This window comes from Eleutherodactylus coqui, chromosome 2, assembly GCF_035609145.1.
Source record: "Eleutherodactylus coqui strain aEleCoq1 chromosome 2, aEleCoq1.hap1, whole genome shotgun sequence".
Classification (NCBI taxonomy): Eukaryota; Metazoa; Chordata; class Amphibia; order Anura; family Eleutherodactylidae; genus Eleutherodactylus; species Eleutherodactylus coqui.
The window spans coordinates 11,127,882-11,155,672 of NC_089838.1; the positions used below are offsets into that span (position 1 = coordinate 11,127,882).

The window sequence follows — 27,791 nt, forward strand, 5'->3', positions numbered from 1 at the left end:
CCTGATCCGTTCTAACACACCCCAGCTCTCTACAATGCCCATACACAGCTGCCACCACCAATGTTCACGGGCATTGGACCTGATTTATGAATTATTAATACAATCTTCGGAGTATTATGTTTCATTGTTAAAACGGACAAGGCTTGAACTGATAAATTGTAGATTTATTCTAGAAAAGGTCCAGCAGTGCAATATATATAAAATATACAAAGATATACAAGAAAAAGGGTCATTGCATGGGAGAGTAAGGATTACAGGTAATACACACTCAGCAGATTTAAAATAAAACAGGAGGAATTTTTAAAAAGTTACCAAATTTTGGGATACACGGCCCAAAAGGGGTCTGGGTGGTGGAGAGCCAGAACATAGGGAAGTCCATATACCGCAGTATAACTCTGTGGATTGACAAATTGCACCTTGGGGGTCCCACATTTTAAAGGATTACTCAGTACACACAGAGAAGGGAGGGCTTGATTTTTGAAAACTATGAAAAATCTTCATTCTTTATGTTGCGTCCTCCGGACGTGCAACCTCAATAACACAAACAAAAGGCACAACTGTGCAAAGGAAACATAAAACTAGGGGGAATTCTCTCCCTATAGTCCCCTAACCTGGGAGGGGGCCCTGCCTACTCTGCGGACCGATCGCTCTGACAAGTGCGAGCCTGCACGCGTGCCTAGGCCACTGACTAGTCCCTATCAGGGAGCCCCAGCACAAAAGAAAGGCGAAACAGAAAACCCAAAACAGAAAAGCACTTAGCTAGTCTGGAGAGCTTCAGCCAAGCTGTGTTGCTCCGTCGCTGTCCAAAGGCAACTGAAGAAATTGACCAGCACAGGAGATAATGCTGGCACTGTTTAAGTAGGAGCTAGGCTACTCAGCACCAGGTGCTGACTGACATTACTCCTGCAGCTACCACACCCCTCAGCTCCCGGAGAAGCAAGGGCACACCCAAAACCTGGTCTGGCCTGCAAGCCAAGTGCAGGCCTCAGAACGGCTGCAACACTTTATTTTCGGTCATATCTTGGCATGATGGCCTCCGATCGTGAAGATATGCCTGCCGTATTCCTGGTCACGATTGTATCTACGCCTGGATAGCCCGTATGATGCAGAAATCATAACCAGGTATGGGGTTACGTAGTTTGAGAGGGTTCCGGAGCGCTTAACGCACCGTGAGTGGATGCGTTTTGTCCGGCTGGGCCGCCTGATTCTGAGAATATAATTTATATCCGTCTGGGACCTTCACACGACCGAATATTCTTATTAAAGATTTCCCCAGTATTAATTCTTTCAGCCCCAGCCAGTCTGAAAGAGGAAGGGTTTTTTCTAGAACTTAATTGACAAATGCATGGTCTGCATCCTCATGCTAATACCACCAAACAAGTATAGGTGGTGGAGAGAGAATAGGGGGTGATTTAGCATCTCTTTCTCATTAGCCAGCTCATGGCCAGTGGGACAAAGGATTTCCTGTCCTCTTGTATATCAAAGGCTTATCAGATACAGATGAGGAAGGAGAAATTAGAATTTTGTTATTTATCCAGCTTCTCAACATCCCGGTAAATTAGAAACACAAAATATAAGCTGAAGTAGGCCTGGCACACAAAATGTCTGACATTCTAACGTTTCTACGTACAAAATCTTATACATCACCACATCTACCTTAGCATTTTTGTAAACAGGCTTCCACGGACTGTACTAATGATGGCCAGTATTTCATTAATTGGGGTCTGACTCTCAATACTCCTATTGATATCTGTAAATCAAACGTTGTTGATTGCAGAGCTGCAAGTTCAGAGCTCAGTAGGTTTTTCCTGTCAAGCTTAACTCTTTCCCTCACCCTTTTCATAAACAGTCTTCCAATGATTGTACTACGAATGGGGTCCAACTTTCTACACTTCTGTCAATCAATAGAATGAAGGGCACTGCAGTCTGCAGTCATACCCTCACTGATTAATAATAGTCTACCTTAAAGATATCCCTTTAATATTGCTTGTGCCTCTAATGTTACATATATCTGTGTTTAAAAAGAAGGTGTAAGAAAAGTGCCTCGTAATAATTTGCCTTTAGATAGATAATATAGGTGAATATTAACTCACCTGGTGCAAAGTGGGTCTTCCCTGCCAGGGAAATCCCACCAGCACCACTTCCCTAGAAGGAAGTCAATCCCACCCCTTACCCATTGAGAGGTCACATGTTTGTTCTACGTAGGGGACGTATAGTCCCTCCCGTGTCGATTACGTCACATTGCTCCCACGACTGCTGATGGACATCTAAGCGTGAGTGTTATATTATTACCGTATATACTCTAGTATTAGCCGAGACAATAAGTTTCACCACAAAAAACTGGGAAAACTTATTGGCTTGAGTATAAGCCGAGCTATACTCGAGTATATACAGGGTAAAAAAAAAACCTCCATACTCTCCTCCCAGCCGGCGTCTGTGTCTGTGCGACAAGCTGCTTGAATTCTCCCTGCTCTCATCCCCTGCTGTCCTCTCTGCTTGGCTATGTCAGTGCTGTGTAAGTAAGTGCTGTGATTGGATTGAGCGCTAGCCAATCACAGCCGGCACTCGATCCAATCACAGGGATTACTTACACAGCACTGACGGCAGGGGATTTGAAAGCCGAGCAGGGAGATGACAGCAGGGACAATTCTAAAGCAGCTTGATTGGCTGTGAATGATCGAGCACCGACTGTGATTGGCTGACGTTCGATCCAATCACAGCTCGTACTTACATAGCGCTGACGCAGGGGATGACAGAGCCGGGCAAAGAGAACGGCGGGGGATGACAGAGGAGAGAATTCAAGCAGCCTGCCGCACAACCGCCGGAGACACAGACGCCAGCTGGGAGGTGAGTATGGAGGGTTTTTTTAAGCCTTCCCTGACTCGATTATAAGCCGAGGGGGGCTTTTTCAGCACAAAAAAATGTGCTGAAAAACTAGGCTTATACTGGAGTATATACAATATGTATGTATATATATGTTGTTGAACTGTTTTATGGAATATGCTTGAAAAAGGCACATGATATAGTGCCGATATGTGTGGCATTCCAAATAAAGGATTATACCAGCAGGCGGAGCACTGTGTTAAATTGACTGGAAAGGATACCCTCTCCTGCTTTGAGCGCAGAGTTCTTTTTCTGCTTACCTTGGGTATATCTGTGTTTAGAGTTGCTGATTGCAGAGCTGAAAGTTTAGAGTTCGATGGGTTTTCCCTGCGAAACTTTTCTTTTTCCTTCACCATTCTTGTAAAGCACTTTCCAGGGACTGTACTGTTTGTGGACAGTTTTCATCAGTTGGGGTCACACTCCCGACACCCCTGCAAATGTTCACATGTTTAGAGTTGTTGATTGCAGAGCTGAAAGTTAAGAGCTCAGCTGGTTTTCCCTGTGAAGCTGTACTCTCTTCCTCACCATTCTTGTAAACAGGCTTTCACAGACTGCACTACTGATTGAGTTCCAACTTTTCACATTCCAGCAAATCAGCAGAATGAAGAGAACTCCAATCGTACCCTAACTGATAATTTATCAATAGCCTGTGTTACAAATAGACCTTTAATAGTACATTCTGGTAAAATCCTTTAATTCTTTAGCTTGTTTTCTTTGTCTGGAATGTTAAATATATCTCTATATGTAAATAGTTGTTGATTGTGGAGCTGCAAGTTCAGAGCTCACTGGGTTTTTCCTATGCACTGGGCTTCTCTTCCTCACCATTATCATAAAGAGCTTTCCAGGGACTGTACTATTAATGGCCAGTATATCATCAGTCAGGCTCCAAATCTCAATACTTCTCTTGATGTCTGCAAGTTGAGGGTTGTTGAATGTGATGCTGTCAGAGCTCACCTTTACGATTCTCGTAAACAGGCTTCCAGTGACTGTACTACTGATGATCAATAGTTTACTGGTGGGGGTCCAACTTCCCACACTTATGTTAGTTAGCTGAATGAAGGGCACTCCAGTCATGCCCTCACTGATCAAATATAAACAGCCTGTCTTAAGGACAAACCTTTAATATTACAGTCTTGGAAACCTCCTTTACTGCTTTAGCTTGTGGCCTACATCTATGCTGTTAAATGTTTCTTTGTAAGGTGAGAATTGTTGATTGCTGAGCTACAAGTTAAGAATTCAGTGGGTTTTTCCTGTGAAATTGCCTTCTCTTCCTGACCATTCTTGCAAAGACCTATACCACTGGTAATCAGTACTTCCTCAATTGGGCTCCAACTACCAACAACCCTGCCAATCTGTATATGCCAAAAGTTGTTGATTGTGATGCTGCAAGTTCAGAGCTCAGTAGCATTTTCCTGTGCAGCCTGCTGCCGGTGTTTCCTCAACCTCCCATTTGTGAATGGATTAGATTGGACCTGATCTGCAATACCATACATGGCCTATAAAGAAGGGATGCAACATTTGTGAAAGAAAGCACCATGTTTTTCTAATACCATGCAAGCTCTTTAACAGGTGTAATATATGACTGCAGAATTAGATGATATACAGGGTTTGTTTTTAATGTGTTACCATAGAGATGCTTAGGCCTGTACTGAAACTGTGCACACAAAATGACAGGATTTTTTTAAACAAAACTATTTACAGAATTCTTTCTTTTATTTCAAATTATTGGTTGCATTGCCTTTTTCGAATGCCTAGGTTCCCTCTAAGTCTGCACCCCCACAGTAGAACTTATAATGCCTCAATCGTGGTAGCCAAGTCTCGGTGTAGTCAGTGCCAGCTATAAAATTAACTTTTTGGCTTAAAACGATACTCTGCCATTGACTTAAATAGTTAAACAATTAGCTTTACTGAAAAAAATGAGGTGTATGCATAAAGTCTGCTAATGACAAAGAGCAGAGCATTCGGCAATCCTTAATCACTAATAGTGGGCACCTGGTGATTCTTCAAGCTTCTTGTATCCAATAGTAACGATCGCTGTCTTTCGGTACAGTGAATCAGCTAAATGCTAATTTATGGTAATTACACGGTCAGTAAGAGAGTTCAATGCACAGACGTCCAACATAAGAGACAAAAGTTATACAACATTAATTCTGCTTAATCCAGTTAAAAATCAAGATTATAATAAAAACTGATAACCAGCCATTACCGAAATCACGATCAAACAGTATTATAGAAGTTATATTCTTGTACATAGGAGGCAGTATTATAGTAGTTATATCCTTGTACATAGGGGGCAGTATTATAGTAGTTATATTCTTGTACATAGGGGGCAGTATTATAGTAGTTATATTCTTGTACATAGGGGGCAGTATTATAGTAGTTATATTCTTGTACATAGGGAGCAGTATTATAGTAGTTATATTCTTGTACATGGGGGGCAGTATTATAGTAGTTATATTCTTGTACATAGGAGCAGTATTATAGTAGTTATATTCTTGTACATAGGGGGCATAATTATAGTAGTTATATTCTTATACATAGGGGGCAGTATTATAGTAGTTATATTCTTGTACATAGGAGCAGTATTATAGTAGTTATATTCTTGTATATAGGGGCAGTATTATAGTAGTTATATTCTTGTACATAGGAGCAGTATTATAGTAGTTATATTCTTGTATATAGGGGCAGTATTATAGTAGTTATATTCTTGTACATAGGAGGCAGTATTATAATAGTTATATTCTTGTACATAGGGGGCATTATAATAGTTATATTCTTGTACATAGGAGGCAGTATTATAATAGTTATATTCTTGTACATAGGGGGCAGTATTATAATAGATATATTCTTGTACATAGGAGCAGTATTATACTAGTTATATTCTTGTACATAGGGGGCAGTATTATAGTAGTTATATTCTTGTACATAGGGGACAGTATTATAGTAGTTATATTCTTGTACATAGGGGGACAGTATTATAGTAGTTATATTCTTGTACAAAGGAGGCAGTATTATAGTAGTTATATTCTTGTACATAGGGGGCAGTATTATAGTAGTTATATTCTTGTACATAGGAGGCAGTATTATAGTAGTTATATTCTTGTACATAGGGGGCATAATTATAGTAGTTATATTCTTATACATAGGGGGCAGTATTATAGTAGTTATATTCTTGTACATAGGAGCAGTATTATAGTAGTTATATTCTTGTATATAGGGGCAGTATTATAGTAGTTATATTCTTGTACATAGGAGGCAGTATTATAGTAGTTATATTCTTGTACATAGGAGGCAGTATTATAGTAGTTATATTCTTGTACATAGGTGGCAGTATTATAGTAGTTATATTCTTGTACATAGGAGCAGTATTAGGGCTTAGTCACACGGGCGTTTATTGCCGCGATTTGCGCATGCGCATGCGTCCGGCGACTTTTTAAAACCATTGCTTTGCAATGGTATCGGACACATGAGCGCTTTTTATGCGCTCGTCCGATAAATTAGAGAACAGAAATCGCAGATCGCACCTATCTGCGATCTGCGATTCCTGTTCTCTTCTCTATATGCGCTCAACGGGGCTGGCGGCAGCAGCGCCGACCCCATTGAGAACATACAGAAGACAAATCATTCTTCTCTGCCACAGCTGTAACAGCTGTGGCAGAGAAGAACAATGTTTGCCCATTAAATTCAATGGAGCGGCAATACAGCCGACTCCATTGAAAGCAATGGGCTGCCGGCGTGCGCGGGATGAATTGTCGGGAAGGGGTTAAATATATAACTCCTTACCTGCAATGCATCCTTAAATGTGAAAAAATAAAAAAAAAGGATGTACTCACCAGCTCCCGGCAGCTGGAGATCCCGGCGGTCGGCCTGCAGTGGGTGTGAAGGAGGTGTGACTCAGGCTTGCCCCTGATTGGCTCAGCCTGAGCCAATCAGAGGCTGATCTCAGTCACACCCATTCATGAATGGGTGTGACTGAGACTTGCTTCTGATTGGCTCAGCGCTGAGCCAATCAGGGGCAAGCCTGAGTCACACCTCCTTCACACCCACTGCAGGCCGACCGCCGGGATCTCCAGCTGCCGGGAGCAGGTGAGTACATCCTTTTTTTTAATTTTTTCACATTTAAGGATGCATTGCAGGTAAGGGGTTATATATTTAACCCCTTCCCGACAATTCATCTCACACTCGCCCGCAGCGCTTGCATTCAATGGAGCCGCTGTATTGCCGGCTCCATTGAATGCAATGCGCTGGACAGCTCCGGCCCGTTTCTAATGAAACGCGGCTAGGAGCAGATTTTCGGGCGATTTTTGGGCCGATTTTTCGGCGCCGGTCACGCGATTTGCGCATCCGTCATGCGATGCGCAAATCGCGTGAAAAAACGCCCGTGTGACTAAGGCCTTATAGTAGTTATATTCTTGTATATAGGGGGCAGTATTATAGTAGTTATATTCTTGTACATAGGGGGCAGTATTATAGTAGTTATATTCTTGTACATAGGAGGCAGTATTATAGTAGTTATATTCTTGTACATAGGGGGCAGTATTGTAGTAGTTATATTCTTGTACATAGGAGGCAGTATTATAGTAGTTATATTCTTGTACATATGGGGCAGTATTATAGTAGTTATATTCTTGTACATAGGAGCAGTATTATAGTAGTTATATTCTTGTATATAGGGGGCAGTATTATAGTAGTTATATTCTTGTACATAGGAGGCAGTATTATAGTAGTTATATTCTTGTACATAGGAGGCAGTATTATAGTAGTTATATTCTTGTACATAGGAGGCAGTATTATAGTAGTTATATTCTTGTACATAGGTGGCAGTATTATAGTGGTTATATTCTTGTACATAGGAGCAGTATTATAGTAGTTATATTCTTGTATATAGGGGGCAGTATTATAGTAGTTATATTCTTGTACATAGGAGGCAGTATTATAGTAGTTATATTCTTGTACATAGGGGGCATAATTATAGTAGTTATATTCTTGTACATAGGAGGCAGTATTATAGTAGGTATATTCTTGTACATAGGAGCAGTATTATAGTAGTTATATTCTTGTATATAGGGGGCAGTATTATAGTAGTTATATTCTTGTACATAGGAGGCAGTATTATAGTAGTTATATTCTTGTACATAGGAGGCAGTATTATAGTAGTTATATTCTTGTACATAGGGGCAGTATTATAGTAGTTATATTCTTGTACATAGGAGCAGTATTATAGTAGTTATATTCTTGTATATAGGGGGCAGTATTATAGTAGTTATATTCTTGTACATAGGAGCAGTATTATAGTAGTTATATTCTTGTACATAGGGGGCAGTATTATAGTAGTTATATTCTTGTACATAGGGGGAAGTATTATAGAAGTTATATTCTTGTACATAGGGGGCAGTATTATAGTAGTTATTTTCTTGTACATAGTGGGCAGTATTATAGTAGTTATATTCTTGTACATAGGGGGCAATATTATAGTAGTCATATTATTGTACATAGGGGGAAGTTTTATAGTAGTTATATTCTTGTACATAGAAGGCAGTATTATAGTAGTTATATTCTTGTACATAGGGGGCAGTATTATAGTAGTTATATTCTTGTACATAGGGGGCAGTATTATAGTAGTTATATTCTTGTACATAGGGGGCAGTATTATAGTAGTTATATTCTTGTACATAGGGGGCAGTATTATAGTAGTTATATTCTTGTACATAGGGGGCAGTATTATAGTAGTTATATTCTTGTACATAGGAGCAGTATTATAGTAGTTATATTCTTGTACATGGGGGCAGTATTATAGTAGTTATATTCTTGTACATAGGGGGCAGTATTATAGTAGGTTTATTCTTGTACATAGGAGGCAGTATTATAGTAGTTATATTCTTGTACATAGGGGGGCAATATTATAGTAGTTATATTCTTGTACATAGGGGGCAGTATTATAGTAGTTATATTCTTGTACATAGTAGCAGTATTATAGTAGTTATATTCTTGCACATAGGGGGCAGTATTATAGTAGTTATATTCTTGTACATGGGGGGCAGTATTATAGTAGTTATATTCTTGTACATAGGGGGCAGTATTATAGTAGTTATATTCTTGTACATAGGAGGCAGTATTATAGTAGTTATATTCTTGTACATAGGAGGCAGTATTATAGTAGTTATATTTTTGTACATAGGGGGCAGTATTATAGTAGTTATATTCTTGTACATAGGGGGCAGAATTATAGTAGGTATATTCTTGTACATAGGGGGCAGTATTATAGTAGTTATATTCTTGTACATAGGGGCAGTATTATAGTAGTTATATTCTTGTACATAGGGGGCAGTATTATAGTAGTTATATTCTTGTACATAGGGGCAGTATTATAGTAGTTATATTCTTGTACATAGGAGGCAGTATTATAGTAGTTATATTCTTGTACATAGGAGGCAGTATTACAGTAGATATATTCTTGTACATAGGGAGCAGTATTATAGTAGTTATATTCTTGTACATAGGAGGCAGTATTATAGTAGTTATATTCTTGTACATAGGGGGCAGTATTATATTAGTTATATTCTTGTACATAGGAGGCAGTATTATAGTAGTTATATTCTTGTACATGGGGGGCAGTATTATAGTAGGTATATTCTTGTACATAGGGGGCAGTATCATAGTAGTTATATTCTTGTACATAGGAGGCAGTATTGGAAAAAGAATTTTACATTGGGTCCATAAACCAATTGTGTTTCTTTTAATAGAGATCATTTTTCCATTGAAGGATAATTCGGTATGTACTGTGAATCACTTGGCTACTGTATCCTCTTCAATTCTTCAATCTTTGATTGTGTCTTTTGAGAGTTAAGATAACTTTATGTTCTTTTCTTTAAACATCCCTACATTTGATTTATTTCTGTCTATTTTTTGTATTTTTGGCAGGTACCTGTTATTCCTTGTCCGTCTTATTCCTTTAACTCTATCTCCATGTCCCCTGTTTACATTTCTGTGTCACCATTTTCCTCACTTCATAGTCTACAACCTATGATCTTCGTTAGTGACTGGCATCTGCTACATCTGACCATATGGAGGCAGGTGTTGGTGAAAGATCTGCTGGTCTCAGAATCCTTCATGACCTGATATCTTCAACGCACAATAGCATGATTGATTGTGCAGTTGATGGGGAGTCTCAAGAATCTGTGGCATACCATGGTTTTCTTTCTAAACCCCGTTTAAGCAGTTTTGAAAATGTCAGGTTGCCACCATCAGAACCGTCTCCAGATGGTAATGTCTACAAGTTGGCTCAGGTACATTAAAGAATGACAAAATCAGAAAATCAGGAATAACATCTGGAACAAAACTGGAACCAGGATCAACCAGAAGTGGAACATATCCAGAGTTCAGAGAGACAAGTCAATGTCAGGCAAAGACAAAACCAGGAACAAAATCACATCACTTGTACACCGAATGTTGAGGTACATATAGACTATTGATGTTATCATGACAACCCAATATGGCGATGGGTAGAAGATCAAGAGCTAATGTTAGTGTGCTAAGCGATCATGGCATGGAGATATTTCAACATGAGGTGCCATGTCTGCCATATCTGGAACAATTCTTGCCCAATCATTAGATCAGCCTGTGAATTTAGACTATTAGGGCAGTTGTACAGTGAAAGACCAACGGGCAATACCATTGTAGACACATTCTACGCTCTAATGCATGTGCACATTTCTATGAATGTCACCTTCTGTGACGCTCCAGTTACCGTTCTCCGTCCTTCATATCTCCTTTCCAAGTTGATTAATCAATGTAGGGAGATTGCAGCAAATTCATTATTATGGACAACCAGTAACTGCATTATCTGTGAGCTGGAAATAGCCTGACGCTCAATGAGATGGGGATGTCACAGGCGTTTCTGAGGTTTCACCTAGTATAACCTTTCCCTCAGTAGCTCGTTCCAAGGATTTTTACTTCCAATAGGGCCAATTGGGAGAAGAGATAAATAGTAAGGACGGCCAAGATAAGAATAGGACAAGAATATACCCATATCATGGCACTAGATACCCACTAGAGGAAGGTTGGCATGTGCTTTGTGTGCTGGTTGACAGAGAGGGATGGCACCAACAAGCCACTCTACCTTATTTATGGTATTTAGATATACAGCTAGGGCAGTGATCTGATTTTTTTGCCCCAAAAGGACAGCATAACCCATTTTCGGATTGTACTCCACTGTCTCTGCAACTTCCAATTATTTTAATGGGGTCTGACCATGAGTATATACTGCCCAGTCTTACTGGTGCATCCAGTAAAGTTTCAGGGTACCAGTTCAAAAACTGTAAGTGGGACCCTACTTACAATGTTCCATTCGTAATACCAGGGCATCTGGGTGCCTTAGGGAACCCGCGTCTAGGTGTAACTGTTAACTCTACATCATCTCTAGCTACACCCTTTGGCACATCTTAAAGCTATTTACTGCCCATTAACTGAATGAAGCCAAGGGGCCATGCAAAAAAGTCCTATATAACATTTGAAGCCCAGTACACTACTTATGTGTGCACCATATACAACCACCAATGGATGCTGATACTTGTTTATAGCTATACGTGACACCCATAATGTGTGTGGTTTGGTACCAGCATCAAAGCCCTCTTGGATGAATGCCAGGGCTCGCTGATTTAGATAGACATGTTGTATGCTTGTCAAGTCCAAGGTGAGTTAGCTCCCCCTGGTCGTTATGAAATTATGACCCTATTACCCTGGTGTCTACATAAAGCTGAAGCCAGCATTGGATCCATATCCATTTATTGTATTAGGCCAGAAAAATTGCACCATATATTCGACTACTAATCTTGGTTTTCTGTGCTGCAGTCACCTTCTTCCCATCCCACCAATGATTTTCTATAGGATTCATGTCAGGTGACTGTAATGGCCACTCCAGAATCTCAGTCTATTAGGGGGGTTATCTATGGTCAACTCCATTTCTTATAAACACCTTGGTTAAAATCAACATCGGCAACCTCTGGCAAGAGAGGGCTCCTCCTGTTAGGGATGGTTTGGGCCTTTCTTCAAAGAACGGGAGACAGGAGGGCAAGAGACAGCTCTTCACATGCCACATGGGCATCTTTCAGTTTACACCACCTTGGCCCTGAAGGTGATACGTGGGTGGGGTCTGCGAATGTGGGAGATCAGGACTCTTTCGAGAGAGCTCATTGACAAGAGGGTCCTGTTGACCAATTTCCATGACCTAGTGAAAGCGCTCTCTCTGAATTATACGAGGTTGGGCACGGATAAGTCCTCTCTCCCATGGAGAGGGTTTGTTTTTCATTGAGGATAGTATCTTTTATTGCTAACATCCATGTAAGGACAGAATGGGGAGAGTTTTTCTGAGGGTCAATTTTAGGAAAGGAGAAGGGAAATTTTAGGGACCTATAAGTCTAGTGATATGTTTCTTTATCAGTGCCCGCCTTATCATATCCAGTCCTGGTGGAGGGCTGTGTGCGACACTGGTAGTCAAAGATGAAGAAGTATGGCTGCCGGTAACTGACCTTAGGTGTTCAGGTATTATGGTGTGTTGTTATTTTGTTATAGTTCTTGTAAGAGTTAAGTTGTGTTATAGGTTGTATATAGTGGTAAAGATTATATGTAGGTTGGGTGGGAGGAGGATTAATGTCTTAGATGTAGTTTGACATGTCCCGGACTGTGAACACTCGGCAGGCAGTGGCCTCTCCTGGACAGAGAGATGGACTCAGGATATAGGGGTAGTATGGGATTATGTTTTTTTAGGTTATGGGTGTAAAAAAAAATAAAAATGCTAAAAATATACAAAAAAGGGAAAAAGAAAACTACAGAAAAACTAATTCCATGGAGTATTGTATTATCCTTATCATTTGCCTAGGAATACTCAGTTACATTGGTCATGTTCTTCCTGTTTATTTTAATGTATGTAAATTTGGACAAAAAATAGGTCTAAATTTGATTTTCCGACTGGATCCTTTAGTCACAAAGGTAGGGGTTGTATGTGGGGGTGAGTATGAATGGGTGTAGTTCACGTGTAGTGTAATGTATGTATTGGTCTGGACCATATGGATCTTTGTGGGGGGGTTTTATTCTGAATTAAGGTGCATTTCAGTTTGATTTGGCTTGGTTAGAATTGGCAATCATTTGGTGTTTGGTTTTGTTATGACATGTAAGTTATATTTCTGTTCTTGTTATGTTTTTCAATTTTGTAAAAAAAGGATCTCTAGAACCTTCCAGGACTTCTGAAGCCACGCCTTGGTGGACGTTGAGGTCTGCTTGGGATGATTGTCCTGCTGGAAGGTCCAATGAGGCCCAAGCTTCAGCTTCCTCACAGAAGACATGACATTGTCTCCTAGGAGTTCCTGATACGTGATTGTCCTCCCAACACTGCAGGTTTCCAATGTGATAGGAAGCAGAGCAGCTGCAGAACATCACCGAGCCATCGCCATGCTTCACTGTAGCATCACCGAGTCACCGCCATGTTTCACTGTAACATCACTGAGCCACTGCCATGCTTCACTGTAACATCACTGAGCCACTGCCATGCTTCACTGTAACATCATCGAGCCACCACCATGTTTCACTGTAGCATCACCGAGCCACCGCCATGTTTCACTGTAACATCACCGAGCCACCGCCATGCTTCACTGTAGCATCACCGAGCCACCACCATGCTTCACTGTAGTATCACTGAGCCGCCTCCATGCTTCCCTGTAGCATCACCGAGCCATTGCCATGCTTCACTGTAGTATCACTGAGCCACCTCCATGCTTCCCTGTAGCATCCCCGAGCCACTGCCATGCTTCACTGTAGCATCACCGAGCCATTGCCATGCTTCACTGTAGTATCACTGAGCCACCTCCATGCTTCCCTGTAGCATCCCCGAGCCACTGCCATGCTTCACTGTTGCATCACCGAGCCATTGCCATGCTTCACTGTAGTATCACTGAGCCACCTCCATGCTTCCCTGTAGCATCACCGAGTCATTGCCATGCTTCACTCTAGTATCACTGAGCCACCTCCATGCTTCCCTGTAGCATCCCCGAGCCACTGCCATGCTTCACTGTTGCATCACCGAGCCATTGCCATGCTTCACTGTAGTATCACTGAGCCACCTCCATGCTTCCCTGTAGCATCACCGAACCATTGCCATGCTTCACTGTAGTATCACTGAGCCACCTCCATGCTTCCCTGTAGCATCCCCGAGCCACTGCCATGCTTCACTGTAGCATCACCGAGCCATTGCCATGCTTCACTGTAGCATCACTGAGCCACCTCCATGCTTCCCTGTAGCATCACTGAGCCACCGCCATGTTTCACTGTAGCATCACCGAGCCGCCGCCATGCTTCACTGTAGCATCACTGAGCCACCGCCATGCTTCACTGCAGCATCACCGAGCCACCGCCATGCTTCACTGTAGCATCACTAAGTCACCACCATGTTTCACTGTAGTATCACCGAGCCGCCGCCATGCTTCACTGTAGCATCACCGAGCCACCACCACGCTTCACTATAGCATCACTGAGCCACCGCCATGCTTCACTGCAGCATCACCGAGCCATTGCCATGCTTCACTGCAGCATCACCGAGCCACCGCCATGCTTCACTGTAGCATCACCGAGCCACCTCCATGCTTCCCTGTAGCATCACCGAGTCATTGCCATGCTTCACTCTAGTATCACTGAGCCACCTCCATGCTTCCCTGTAGCATCACTGAGCCACCGCCATGTTTCACTGTAGCATCACCGAGCCGCCGCCATGCTTCACTGTAGCATCACTGAGCCACCGCCATGCTTCACTGCAGCATCACCGAGCCATTGCCATGCTTCACTGCAGCATCACCGAGCCACCGCCATGCTTCACTGTAGCATCACTAAGTCACCACCATGTTTCACTGTAGTATCACCGAGCCGCCGCCATGCTTCACTGTAGCATCACCGAGCCACCACCACGCTTCACTATAGCATCACTGAGCCACCGCCATGCTTCACTGCAGCATCACCGAGCCATTGCCATGCTTCACTGCAGCATCACCGAGCCACCGCCATGCTTCACTGTAGCATCACCGAGCCACCTCCATGCTTCCCTGTAGCATCACCGAGTCATTGCCATGCTTCACTCTAGTATCACTGAGCCACCTCCAAGCTTCCCTGTAGCATCCCCGAGCCACTGCCATGCTTCACTGTTGCATCACCGAGCCATTGCCATGCTTCACTGTAGTATCACTGAGCCACCTCCATGCTTCCCTGTAGCATCACCGAACCATTGCCATGCTTCACTGTAGTATCACTGAGCCACCTCCATGCTTCCCTGTAGCATCCCCGAGCCACTGCCATGCTTCACTGTAGCATCACCGAGCCATTGCCATGCTTCACTGTAGCATCACTGAGCCACCTCCATGCTTCCCTGTAGCATCACTGAGCCACCGCCATGTTTCACTGTAGCATCACCGAGCCGCCGCCATGCTTCACTGTAGCATCACTGAGCCACCGCCATGCTTCACTGCAGCATCACCGAGCCATTGCCATGCTTCACTGCAGCATCACCGAGCCACCGCCATGCTTCACTGTAGCATCACTAAGTCACCACCATGTTTCACTGTAGTATCACCGAGCCGCCGCCATGCTTCACTGTAGCATCACCGAGCCACCACCACGCTTCACTATAGCATCACTGAGCCACCGCCATGCTTCACTGCAGCATCACCGAGCCATTGCCATGCTTCACTGCAGCATCACCGAGCCACCGCCATGCTTCACTGTAGCATCACCGAGCCACTGCCACGCTTCACTGTAGCATCACTGAGTCACCACCATGTTTCACTGTAGCATCACCGAGCCACCACCACGCTTCACTGTAGCATCACTGAGTCACCGCCATGCTTCACTGTAGCATCACTGAGTCACCACCATGTTTCACTGTAGCATCACCGAGCCACCGCCATGCTTCACTGTAGCATCACTGAGTCACCACCATGTTTCACTGTAGCATCACTGAGCCACTGCCATGCTTCACTGTAGCATCACTGAGTCACCACCATGTTTCACTGTAGCATCACTGAGTCACCACCATGCTTCACTGTAGCATCACCGAGCCACCGCCATGCTTCACTGTAGGCAGGGGGTTCTTTCAGCATCTGCATCATCCTTCCTCCACCAGACATACCGCTGATCCAGAGGTCCGGAAAGATGCAGTTTTGTTTCATTGCTGCATAGAACAGAATCCCCGATTTTCTTTGGCTTATTCATGTGATTTTGAGCATATTGGAGGGACTTTGTTGTGCGTTTGGGTCAGCAGAGGTGACGTCTTGGAGTCGGGCATAAAGTCCTTCAGTGTTTAGTATGCGCCTTAGGGCTCCTGCACACTTGCGTTTTTCTTGCACTTTTTTTCACGCGATATCGCTGTGTTTTTTTTTCATCCGACTGTCAATGGGACTTTCTAATGTTAAAGGGGTTGTCCCGCGAAAGCAAGTCGGGGTATACACTTCTGTATGGCCATATTAAAGGGGTTGTCCCGCGCCGAAACGGGTTTTTTTTTTTTCAACCCCCCCCCCCCCCCCCGTTCGGCACGAGACAACCCCGATGCAGGGACGTACAGACAGCTTACCGGAGCGCTTACCTTAATCCCCGCGCTCCGGTGACTTCTATACTTACCTGTGAAGATGGCCGCCGGGAACCTCTTCCTCCGTGGACCGCAGCTCTTCTGTGCGGTCCATTGCCGATTCCAGCCTCCTGATTGGCTGGAATCGGCACGTGACGGGGCGGAGCTACACGGAGCCGCTCTCTGGCACGAGCGGCTCCATAGAAGACTGCAGAAGACCCGGACTGCGCAAGCGCGGCTAATTTGGCCATCGGAGGGCGAAAATTAGTCGGCAACCATGGAGACGAGGACGCTAGCAACGGAGCAGGTAAGTAAAAAACTTTTTATAACTTCTGTATGGCTCATAATTAATGCACAATGTACATTACAAAGTGCATTATTATGGCCATACAGAAGTGTATAGACCCACTTGCTGCCGCGGGACAACCCCTTTAATGCACTTTGTAATGTACATCGTGCAATAAATATGAGCCATACAGAAGTTATTCACTTACCTGTTCCGTTGCTGGCGTCCTCGTCTCTATGGTGCCGTCTAATTTCAGCGTCTAATCTCCCAATTAGACGCGCTTGCGCAGACCGGTCTTCTCCCTTCTGAATGGGGCCGCTCGTGCCGGAGAGCTGCTCCTCGTAGCTCCGCCCCGTCACGTGTGCCGATTCCAGCCAATCAGGAGGCTGGAATCGGCAATGGAACGCACAGAGCCCACGGTGCACGATGGCAGAAGACCTACGGTCCACCGAGGGTGAAGATCCCGGCGGCCATCTTCGCAAGGTAAGTAAGAAGTCACCGGAGCGCGGGGATTCGGGTAAGTACTATCCGTTTTTTTTTTAAACCCCTGCATCGGGTTTGTCTCGCGCCGAACGGGGGGGCTATTGAAAAAAAAAAAAACCCGTTTTGGCGCAGGACAACCCCTTTAAAAACGCATCGCACAAAAATTGCAGAGCACAAACTTGCGATGCGTTTTTAACATTAGAAACTCCCATTGACCGTCGCGTGAAAAAAATACAGCGATATCGTGTGAAAAAAACGTGCAAAAAAAACGCAAGTGTTCAGGAGCCCTTATTGTACAAACAGATACCCCTAGCGCTGCTGCCACCAGATCTCGCTGCAGTCACTGGAGGGTTTTTAACCTCCTTCCTCCTCAGAATCTGGTGGGAGCCGGAGGTAGCGCCCTCTTTCTGCCACTTCCAGGTAATGTAGCCAGTGTTCCTGTAACTCTGAACTGCTTCCAGACGTATCTTTTGGAACATTCAGAGTCTTTGCTATCTCTTTGTATCCTTTTTCTTGTTTATACAAGACAATGATCTGTTCTAGAACTTTTTGGACCACTCACATGACATATTTCTAAAGGCCCATTTAAACACAACGATTATCGCTCAAAATTCACTCAAAAGCCGCCTTTTGAGCGATAATAGTTGTGTGTAACTGCGCTGACATCGTGCAGTTTTCGTTATGCCGTCGCTGATAGTTTTCTTTCAGCGCACTGAAAGACGACGATGAGCCTTATCAGGGATTCACAGCGGGATACAGCTGATACTATTGTTTCAGCTGTATCCTGCTCCCTGACCACAGGCTGAGTATGAAGAACAGAGTGGTTCAGCTGGGCGCTTGGAGCGGAGAACAGCTGGATGCAGAAGACAAGCGGGGACACTCCGCTTGTCTTCTGCATCCTCCTCTGGCAGCGCTAGGTGATCGTTCATCTTGAGCGATCATCTTGCGCTGTAAATGACACAACAATGATCGCTCAAAAGTCGCTGGAGCGACATCTTTCGAGTGATTATCGTTGTGTCTAAGTGGGCCTTAACATTAAATCAAGCATCAAAAACAACCAATCCCTCACCAGTCCAGGTATTTGATGTGTTTTATCTCATGCACACCTGATGGCGGCCTTGATTACTTACATCAGGTGTGCTTGAGACAATACCTGATTTGCAAATATCTGCTTTTAAAAGAGATTTTATTCATGGGTGACTATTCCTTAGACTGCAGGAGACAGCAAGGGCGGACACCCACTGACGTTTTTTTTTCTCCACTGCGCTGCAAGAGTAAGTGAAAACTCTAGCAGCGCAGTGCGAGAAAAAAAACGGGATCACGCCGGGATATCGCAAGTCTTTTCAATGGGGCCAGCAGCAGCAGCGCTAGCCCCATTGAAAAGATATGGAGAATGCCGCGCACTTCTGCCACAGCTGTCACAGCTGTGGCAGAAGTGCAGCATGCTATCCCATTGCTTTCAATGGGATCGGTGCTGCTGCCGGTCCCATTGAAAGCAGTGGTTTGTAGCAAACCCTGCCGTATGATTTTCGGGGAAGGGCTTGAAATATAAGCCCTTCCCTAAAAAGCATCAATAAGTGGTTAAATTTTTTTTTTAATTACTCGCCTCTCCGACGCTCAGACGTGTCCTCCGGCTGGCTCACCGACACTGCTGTCCAGCACTTTCAGCAGGCGGGGATTTAAAAAGCTAGTGCTTAGCTATTGGCTGAGTGCTCAGCCAATTACAGATAGTGCTTAGCTATTCATTCATGAATAGCACTATCTTAGCTTTTCAGGAATGAATAGCTAAGCACTATCTATAATTGGCTAAGCGCTCAGCCAATAGCTAAGCACTAGCTGCTATTGGCTGAGCGCGCAGCCAATCAGCACAGCACTTTCAGGAGGCGGGGATTTTTAAATCCCCGCCTGCTGAAAGTGCTAGACAGCAGTGTCGGGGAGCCAGCCGGAGGACGCGTCTGAGCGGCGGAGAGGGGAGTACATTTTTTTTTTTTACCACTTATTGATGCTTTTCAGGGAAGGGCTTATATTTCAAGCCCTTCCCCAAAAATCATACTGCAGGGTTTGCTACAAACCACTGCTTTCAATTGGACTGGCAGCAGCGCTGATCCCATTGAATGCAATCGGATAGCATGCTGCTCTTCTGCCATCCCCATGGGGATGAAGGAAACTCCTGCCACAGCTGTGACAGCTGTGGCAGAAGTCCGCGGCATTCTCCATATCTTTTCAATGGGGCCAGCGCTGCTGCCGCTGGTCCCATTGAAAAGACTGGCGATATCCCGGTCCTATTTCGGCGTCTTTCTTACGCTGCAAGGCGAGAGTTTTCACGTGCTCCTGCAGCGCAAGAAAGAAAATTTCGCCAGTGGGTGTCAGCCCTAAAAGTGATATTTTGGGGTGATTTCGGAGAAACCTCTTGCTATATTAGTTGTCCTGAGCTATTGGCATTGTTCTTATTTGATTGTCTTTTTTTTTCTTTCCTTTTTTGCAAACAGCTGAAAGTTTGTAAATTTGGCAAATAAACCTTATTTTCAATGGGGGTTGAATAATTTTGATTTGCAACTGTATAGTCTTGGTGTCTTCTGATGTGGCACGATAGGGGTTTTGTGTCCCCTCTGGCATCACTGCTACCTCCGCACCCCTATAGCTACAGTATGACCTTTTCCTTAACTTATTTTCCAAACTTTACGCAGTGATGAATAGAAGAAAGATGAAGGGGATGTTACTGAAGATGCTTTATTTTTTCCTTTCCTGGAGATGTTTCTTGTTGCACCCAAACGTATCATTACCGAATCTCTAAGACGTGTTTAAAAAGCTAAGACCTGGGATTCTCAGCGCAGAGATTTATGACAATGTTCTTCCTTGTGCAAAAAAAACATGACAGAACCACAGAAGCTTTAATAAAAGTCATAATTCTTCTCTGGCCCCTGAAGCTGACACAGGGTTAACAATGGAAAGCTCTGGGAAAGAAGGTTTGAAATCTCCCATGATGCTCTGCGTTGATTAAGTAAAAGGTCTACATCTGGCTGCTCTCTCCCTAATAAATAGCGTATCAAATCATAACATGTTTTGTCTTGTGTCTGCATCGAGAACACCCCCTACTAATTCTCTAAATGAAGCGCTAGTACCGTAGGCGCAGGTCTAGAGCATGAGTAATTGAAGGAGTCGGAGACACTGAAGGCAGTCGGCCCTCCGCTGCACAGAGCATGATTACATTTATTAAAGTGTGCTTGTGCCAGGAGGAGTAATGCGGGTTAGGAATGGAAGTCTACCGCCAGTAATTCTTAAATACTTTGCTCCTTGGGACCAGGAGGAATTCGTTCCAAGTAATTACTGTCCTGATGTCAGTCCATACCGCGCTACTTGGGGTTTTCATGAAGCGTTTTATTTAATATATCTGCAGAATGTATTTAACTGGTATATAAATGCTGACAGATGGAGGAAAGCGACCTTGGGAACAGGGTTTTACGGTTAAACAATAGGTGTTCTAAGAGTATCGCAATGATAGTCAGGTAACCAGGGGCAGTTTTAAAGGTGATAAACTAAGCACCCCTGTTTTCTTGCTGGGAACCGATGTCTAGAACCCCTAGTATAACGCTCAGAGTTAAGCATGTAAACTTTCCTTCCTTGCCTTGGACCACCAAGGACATTATTATTCTCCATTTAACTACCCTGCTCCACTAGGAGCTTTACCATTATCTCTTTACTGCCCTAGACCACCAGGGACTTTACCATTAATCCCTTTACTGGCCTAGACCACCAGGGACTTTATCATTAACCCAATTTATTGTCCTAAACAACCAGAAACAACATTAATCATTATTTAACTACCCTGCTTCACTACTAGCTTTACCATTAAGTCCTTAACTGCCCTAGACCACCAAGGACCTTAACGTTAACCCTTTTACAGCCCTAAAACACAAGGGACTTTACCATTAGCCCCATTAATTTTCCTAGACCACTTGGGACTTTATCGTTAACCATTTTACAGCTCTAAAACACAAGGGACTTTACCATTAGCCCCATTAATTTCCCTAGACCACCAGGGACATTATTATTTACAATTTAACTATACTGCTCCACCAGAAGCTTTTCCACACAAGAAACTTTACCATTTGTCCCACTTATTTGAGTAAACCACCAGAAATTTATTATTCAACATTTAACTACCCAGCTCCACCAGAAGCTTTGCTATTCACCCTTTTATTGCCCTAGGCAACCAGATAATTTACCATTGGCCTAATTTACTGCCTTAAACACATTTAACTACCCTGACCAACCAGCCGCTTTACCTTTAACCTTCTTCGGGATAGGGTATCACCATGAAGAAATAAGTTGTGAAGACTATAATAATCACAATCAGCTAACCAGGGACAGTTTTAGTGGTTGGTAAACTGAACACCCCCTGTTTTCTAGATGGGAACCAATGCTCAAACCCTCAGGAGCAACCTCAGAGGGATTCATGTAACTCGTCACTGCCCTGGACCACCAACGACTCTATTATTCACCATTTAACTACCCTGACCCACTAGGAGCTTTACCTTCAGCCTTTTTCAGGATCAGGTTTTCATCAGAAAGCAATATGTTTTGAAGCTTATAACTATCAGCTAACCAGGGACAGTTTTTGGGATAGTCAACTGAGTGCTCCCTGTTTTCTTAATGACAATCAATGGCCAGACCTCCAGGAGTACCCTCAGACTGAAGTATGTAAACTTTCATTTACTTGGACCACCAGGGACATTATTATTCACCATTTAACTACCCTGACCCACCTGGGGACTTACCTTTAATCTTCTTCAGGATAGGGTATCACCATGAAGCAATATGTTTTGAAGACTATAATAATCCCAATCAGCTAACCAGGGACAGTTTTAGTGGGTGGTAAGCTGTGGACCCCCTGTTTTCTAAATGGGAAGTTTTAAAAAAGGCAGGTATGTGGGAACCCTGAAGGAGATAGCCAAGTACAGCGCTCAGCTATCTCCATTAATCCCATAGACATTGAATGGAGCAGTATTGTGTTTGCATGACACTATAGCTTCATTCAAAGTCCTACGGAAATGGGGGCTCAAGATTCTTGTTCTTGTGATCCCAGTGGTCCCAGTGATTGAACCATGGATAGGTGATAAATGTTACTTGTGAGATCTAGGGGCAGGGCCAGCTTCAGATTTACATGGGCCTTTGGGCAACATAGTCATAGTAGGCCACCTTAGTCATTTATAAACTTCAATGTGCCCGGCAATAAAATAAACACATCTCCATCAAGATCACAGAATGTCCTCCATCCTCTGCCTTTATTCTCTTCTGGTCATGAGGAACGATGCTGGCTGTTATCGGGCCACACCAATATGGAAGCCTGTGATGAGAAGTTTCATAGCAGTATCTATTAAAGGGGTTGTCCCGCGAAAGCAAGTGGGTCTATACACTTCTGTATGGCCATATTAATGCACTTTGTAATGTACATTGTGCATTAATTATGAGCCATACAGAAGTTATAAGAAATTTTTCACTTACCTGTTCCGTTGCTGGCGTCCTCGTTTCCATGGAGCCCGTCTAATTTTCGGCGTCTAATGGCCAAATTAGACGCACTTGCGCAGTCCGGGTCTTCTTCTTTTCTCAATGGGGCTCCGTGTAGCTTCGTGTAGCTCCGCCCCGTCACGTGCCGATTCCAGCCAATCAGGAGGCTGGAATCGGCAATGGACCGCACAGAAGCCCTGCGGTCCACCGAGGGAGAAGATCCCGGCGGCCATCTTCAGCAGGTAAGTAAGAAGTCACCGGAGCGCGGGGATTCAGGTAAGCGCTGTCCGGTGTTCTTGTTTAACCCCTGCATCGGGGTTGTCTCGCGCCGAACGGGGGGGCTGTTGAAAAAAAAAAAAACCCGTTTCGGCGCGGGACAACCCCTTTAATAACGCAAAGCACTTCCGTGTTATAACAAGATGCTCTTCTCATGAGAAGTCAAGAGAATTCACTTTTTAATGGAAGACATTGCCAGTTTTTATACAGAAAGAAAGCGGGCGTTATCATACAAAGGTTACTATTACTAAGGTTACAAAGATTATTGATCATAAGGCTCATTGACATCTACAAAACAGTCTCAAAGCTCTTAAGGCTTGTCTAGACAAGAATATGGCTACAATCAGGGTCTTCTTATCGCATTATACTCTATTTCTGTTGACTAACTATGTCTTTATGTTAACATAATTTAGTATTGCTATTCTTCCTACTGACTCCACTTATCTTTTAACCCTTTGCAATCCAATTTTGGATTCAGGGTTTCCTAGGGGGGCTTTCTCTTTCTGCCATTATACAATGGCGCCATCTGCTGGCTAGAGCCAGTACTGCGGTAAGTGACACGCTGGAGAGGCCCCCGACAACAGAGCGGCCAGAAATCTACAGAAAGAATACCCTGCTGGACGTCTTCCGACATTGGAGCTGTACAGCCTTCAATCAGAATGTCTTTAGATGTCAGACAGTGGATTGGAAAGGGTTAATCCTTGATACCAGCACTACAAAGCATAGGTTTTAGCCTTCTATGCAAGGGCCAATAGTCCAATCAGATAAGAAATACATACACTTATTGCATTCTGAAACTTAACAGTTTATGTGACATTTCCCCTTTTTATTTCTTATCTTGATCCAGAACAACAGTAGATATTTGAAGTACTTCAGTCCATCCTAATGATGTCTGCCAGGCTTTTTATTAAATTTCTTCCCTAGATTCCTCCAGATCACTATTGTTCTGACTAAAGTAAGAATAGCCGGATGAGCTTAAGAGCCGGGCATAGATACCTTTCTGTGCCATCATAGTGGGTATCACCTTTTCAGCAGATTTTGCCAATATATGGTGTATACAAGGTACTATAGAACAACCTACTATCACAAAGGCAATTACTATAATAATTAAAGTGGTGAAAAGAGACGTGACCCAAGCACACCATTGTCCAAAAATATCCTCCGATCACGATGTAAATGTATCATAAGCACCAGAATTTTCCGCAAGTTCAATAAATAGACTTTGTAGTCCGGGCAAAGCTTTAGTCACTGATCCGCCCGGAGCCGTGTTGTTGGGGATGTAGGTGCAGCATGAATCTCAGATGATCTTGCAGACTCCTCCATTTTCTTCTAGGAGCATGTCCAGTGCAAGACGGTTCTGAAAGGCCATAGAGGATGTTGGTCCTAATTGTTCCGCTAATCCTTGTAGTTTACAAATCTCTGTTCATTATAATTTATATAATTAATCCAATCAATATTTTTATTAATTGTGCACCATGGAAAAAAGAATGATTCGGTTCCTCCTGTAATCCAGTTTCTGGCTTTAATCTCATTCGGCCCTCCCCTCGGTACCCCTATTACATCAATATAATTACCTGCATCAAAAGATCCACCAGGTAGACTACATCGCAGAGACTCGTTGTGTCCTTGTGGGGGTGCCTTTGTGTGTCCTATGCATCCACCAGGGAACAGCTGAAAGGGGAGGAGTACCTTTGTAGGTGCGCATTTACCTTTCCAAAATTTGGGCAGGGTTGCACGCATCCTGCCATCACCACAAATCCACCAGACATCCGGCAGTGGAGATGACATATTATCAAATTGAAACTGTCATTGCTGAGGAAAGTATAAGCCTTGATGAGGTGCTGAACCAAACAGAATCTCATAAGGACTGAGACCTGTCTGTTTGGTGGGCGTGTGTCTTATTGAAAAGAGAGCCAAGAAGAGAGACTCAGGCCAAGGTTTGTTCAATTCACTCTTTGCTTTCCAAATTTTATTTTTTATGGTCCCATTCAGTCTCTCTACTCTCCCACTGCTTTAAGGATGGCAAGGTGTGTGGAATGCCTGTTCTATGCCTAACATCCCTGCCATCTTAGTAAAGTGAGTACCACGGTCACTCTCAATGGTTTCTGGGACACCAAAGCTACAGACCACTTCAGAAAGAAGCTTTTTGGCTGTAATTTTGGCGGAGGGTAAGTCTCCAGCCAAAGAAGAAATCAATATATACAAGGACGTATTGAAACAATCCAGATTGAGGAAGTTGTATGTAGTCAATCTGCAACCTCTGGAAGGGGTACAATGGCCTAGGAGTGTGTTTAGAAGGGGTTTTGACAGTCCTACCTGGATTGGCTAACTCACAAGTCATGCGTTCCTGAGTATAAGAGACAGCAACTACCGAAAAACTGGGTGCATACCAATACCTGGAAGCAAGATCACACATTGCAGTTTTAGAGGCATGTGTGAGGTCATGTGTTATGGAGGCTAGCACCAGAAACAAGACTCTTAGAAGACAAGGCTTCCCGTGAAGTGTCCACAGGCCACTGGAATCTGAAGTGGCTCCTCTTGCTTGCCAACCCGACACTTCTGAAAAAAACAAAAGGAGATGTTGTGAGTCGTTAAGCGATGGTGACATGTCTTCTTTTTGGCAGGTGGCCAAAACTGCCGGTGTGAGGGGGAGCAAGGCTGCTTCTTTGGCTGCTTGGTCTGCCAAGGCATTACCCTTAACTTCTAGAGACTTGGCTGAGGTATGTGCCTTAACTTTAAGGATGGCCACCTGTTTGGGTAAAAGAAGAGCAGATATTAGTGCTTAAACTTGTGTCCAAGGTGTCTTATTGGCTGGCCCATGGACGTAAGGAAGGATCTAGCTTTCCAGATTGGACCGTAGTCATGTGCAATGCCAAAGGCCTATCTAGAGCCCATGTAAATGTTACCTGTCTTGTCTTGTGCCAGCGTACAGGCATGTGTAAGGGCCTGCAGTTCAGCCTGTTGGGCTGAGACGTGTGCAGGTAATGACTGTTGATGAAAGACAGTGCTCTTTGCGGTGACCGAATATCCAGTGTGGAATTGTCCATCTATAGCATACTTGGAGCCATCAACAAACAAGGTTAAGTCGGGACTGGGTAGTGGATGGAATCAAATCCACAAGTTTCCATCTACATGAGCTGGGCATAGTCGTGAGGTTCTTCTTGAGTCACTTGGTCAGTGTCATCCTGTTCCCGGCAAAAGGGTGGCAGGATTCAAAGTCTGACAGCGGGTGATGGTGATGTTGACAGATATCGGGAGGGCACATTGGAGTCTCAGATGACAGGCTGAAGACAAGTGCTTGGACTGAACCTGTGTTAGAATGGCAGAATTGTGATGTGGTGCTAACACTTGTACCTCATGATCCAGAACTAGGTCCGCTGACTTGTCCAACATCCTGATAGTTTGAAAAAGGCCTTTCTAGGCCGAAACTTAGCTGACCTTTTTAAGACCATGGAGTAATTAAACTTGATTTTTTTATAAAGTGTATGCATGCTGCCACTTGTTTCTACTGTTCTTGTCCAACATCCTGGAGTCTGCTGCTGCTGCTTGTCGACAGGAAGGTGATCCTCTAGCAATGGGGTCTAATCTGATTGAGTAGTAGGCAATGGGTCGTTGGTGCCCTCTGTGCTGCTGTGTAAGGACTGCTGCTATCTGTCCATTGTTCTCGCTGCAATAGAGCCTGAAGGGTTTGTCATAGTTGGGCAGGCCCAGGGCTGGGACTGCTTTAAGCTGGTGAAAAGAATCAATGGCTTTTTCTGTAAGTTCGAATGGTTCCTTCTTGAGACAGTCATACAGCGGCTGCATCAGCTGCGAAGCATTCACAGTCCATGGTCTACAATAAGAAACAAGTCCTAGAAAGGTACATAGCTTAGAGACAGAAGCGGGTACCTTAATGTCCATAATGGCAGCTTTATGGTCCTGGGTGAGATGACGAGCTCCTGCCGTGAGACAAAGTCCAAGAAAAGTCACAGATGAACAACAGAACTGGAGCTTCTTTGACGTCTTACATCTGTTCCTTTCCAGGAATTAAAGAAGAGAAATTGAAGCTTCTACGCATGTAGCTTTGCAGCACAAGGCAAAAGGTCATCAACGCATTGTAACACAACAACAGCCTGTAATTCAGGTTGTTAGCCGTCCAACACTTGACCCATGAGCTGTGAGAACAGGGAGGGTGAATTCTGAGCTCCCTGCAGCGTCACAACCCAAGAATAGTTTGCCTTTGTGTGTGAAAGCCAACAAATACCTACTGTCTTTTATACAGAGGGATAGAGAAATACGTGGCAATGGGACTCTTGGTTTCAACCTGACCTGAACTGGTGGTATGGCTAGTCTGCCTATATCCGCTGTTCCCCTGCTCCAGAGGGTGACTGGAACTTGTTATAAGCATTGCTCCAGCTCCTCCTCTGACAACAAAGGTGTGCATATGGCTATAGGGGTTTCTGAAGATTGACAACATGCAGCTAGTGTACAGATGTCTTTCTCTGCTAACTGACCCGTGATTTTAACCAACCCATCCTCCCTGAACTCTAAGAGGTGTGGATGTTCTGCAGCAAATCCGCTCCTAATAGGTTGAGAGGAGGGGTTTCAATAACCAACAGTTGGGTAGTCAGAGAATGGTTGGGTGTGAAATTCACTTCCATGGGTTTAGACAAAGGACTATCTTTTGGTGTTCCATCTACTCCTACACATGAAAAGCTTTGTTTACTGATGTCATGCTCTTTGACATGTCTGCTGTGTATTACACTAGTCTCTGCT

The 27,791-nt window shown here is 43.8% G+C and overlaps 1 long non-coding RNA gene across 1 annotated transcript; it reads right to left on the reverse strand.

Moving 5' to 3' along the window:
* Window positions 1–23,198: 23,198 nt before the first annotated feature.
* Window positions 23,199–27,098, reverse strand: LOC136611086 (uncharacterized). Its single transcript, XR_010790217.1, has 2 exons — window positions 26,925–27,098; window positions 23,199–25,595 (listed from the first exon to the last, which is right to left on the reverse strand). It is a non-coding gene; the product is annotated as an uncharacterized lncRNA (long non-coding RNA).
* Between the last annotated feature and the right edge of the window lie 693 nt (window positions 27,099–27,791).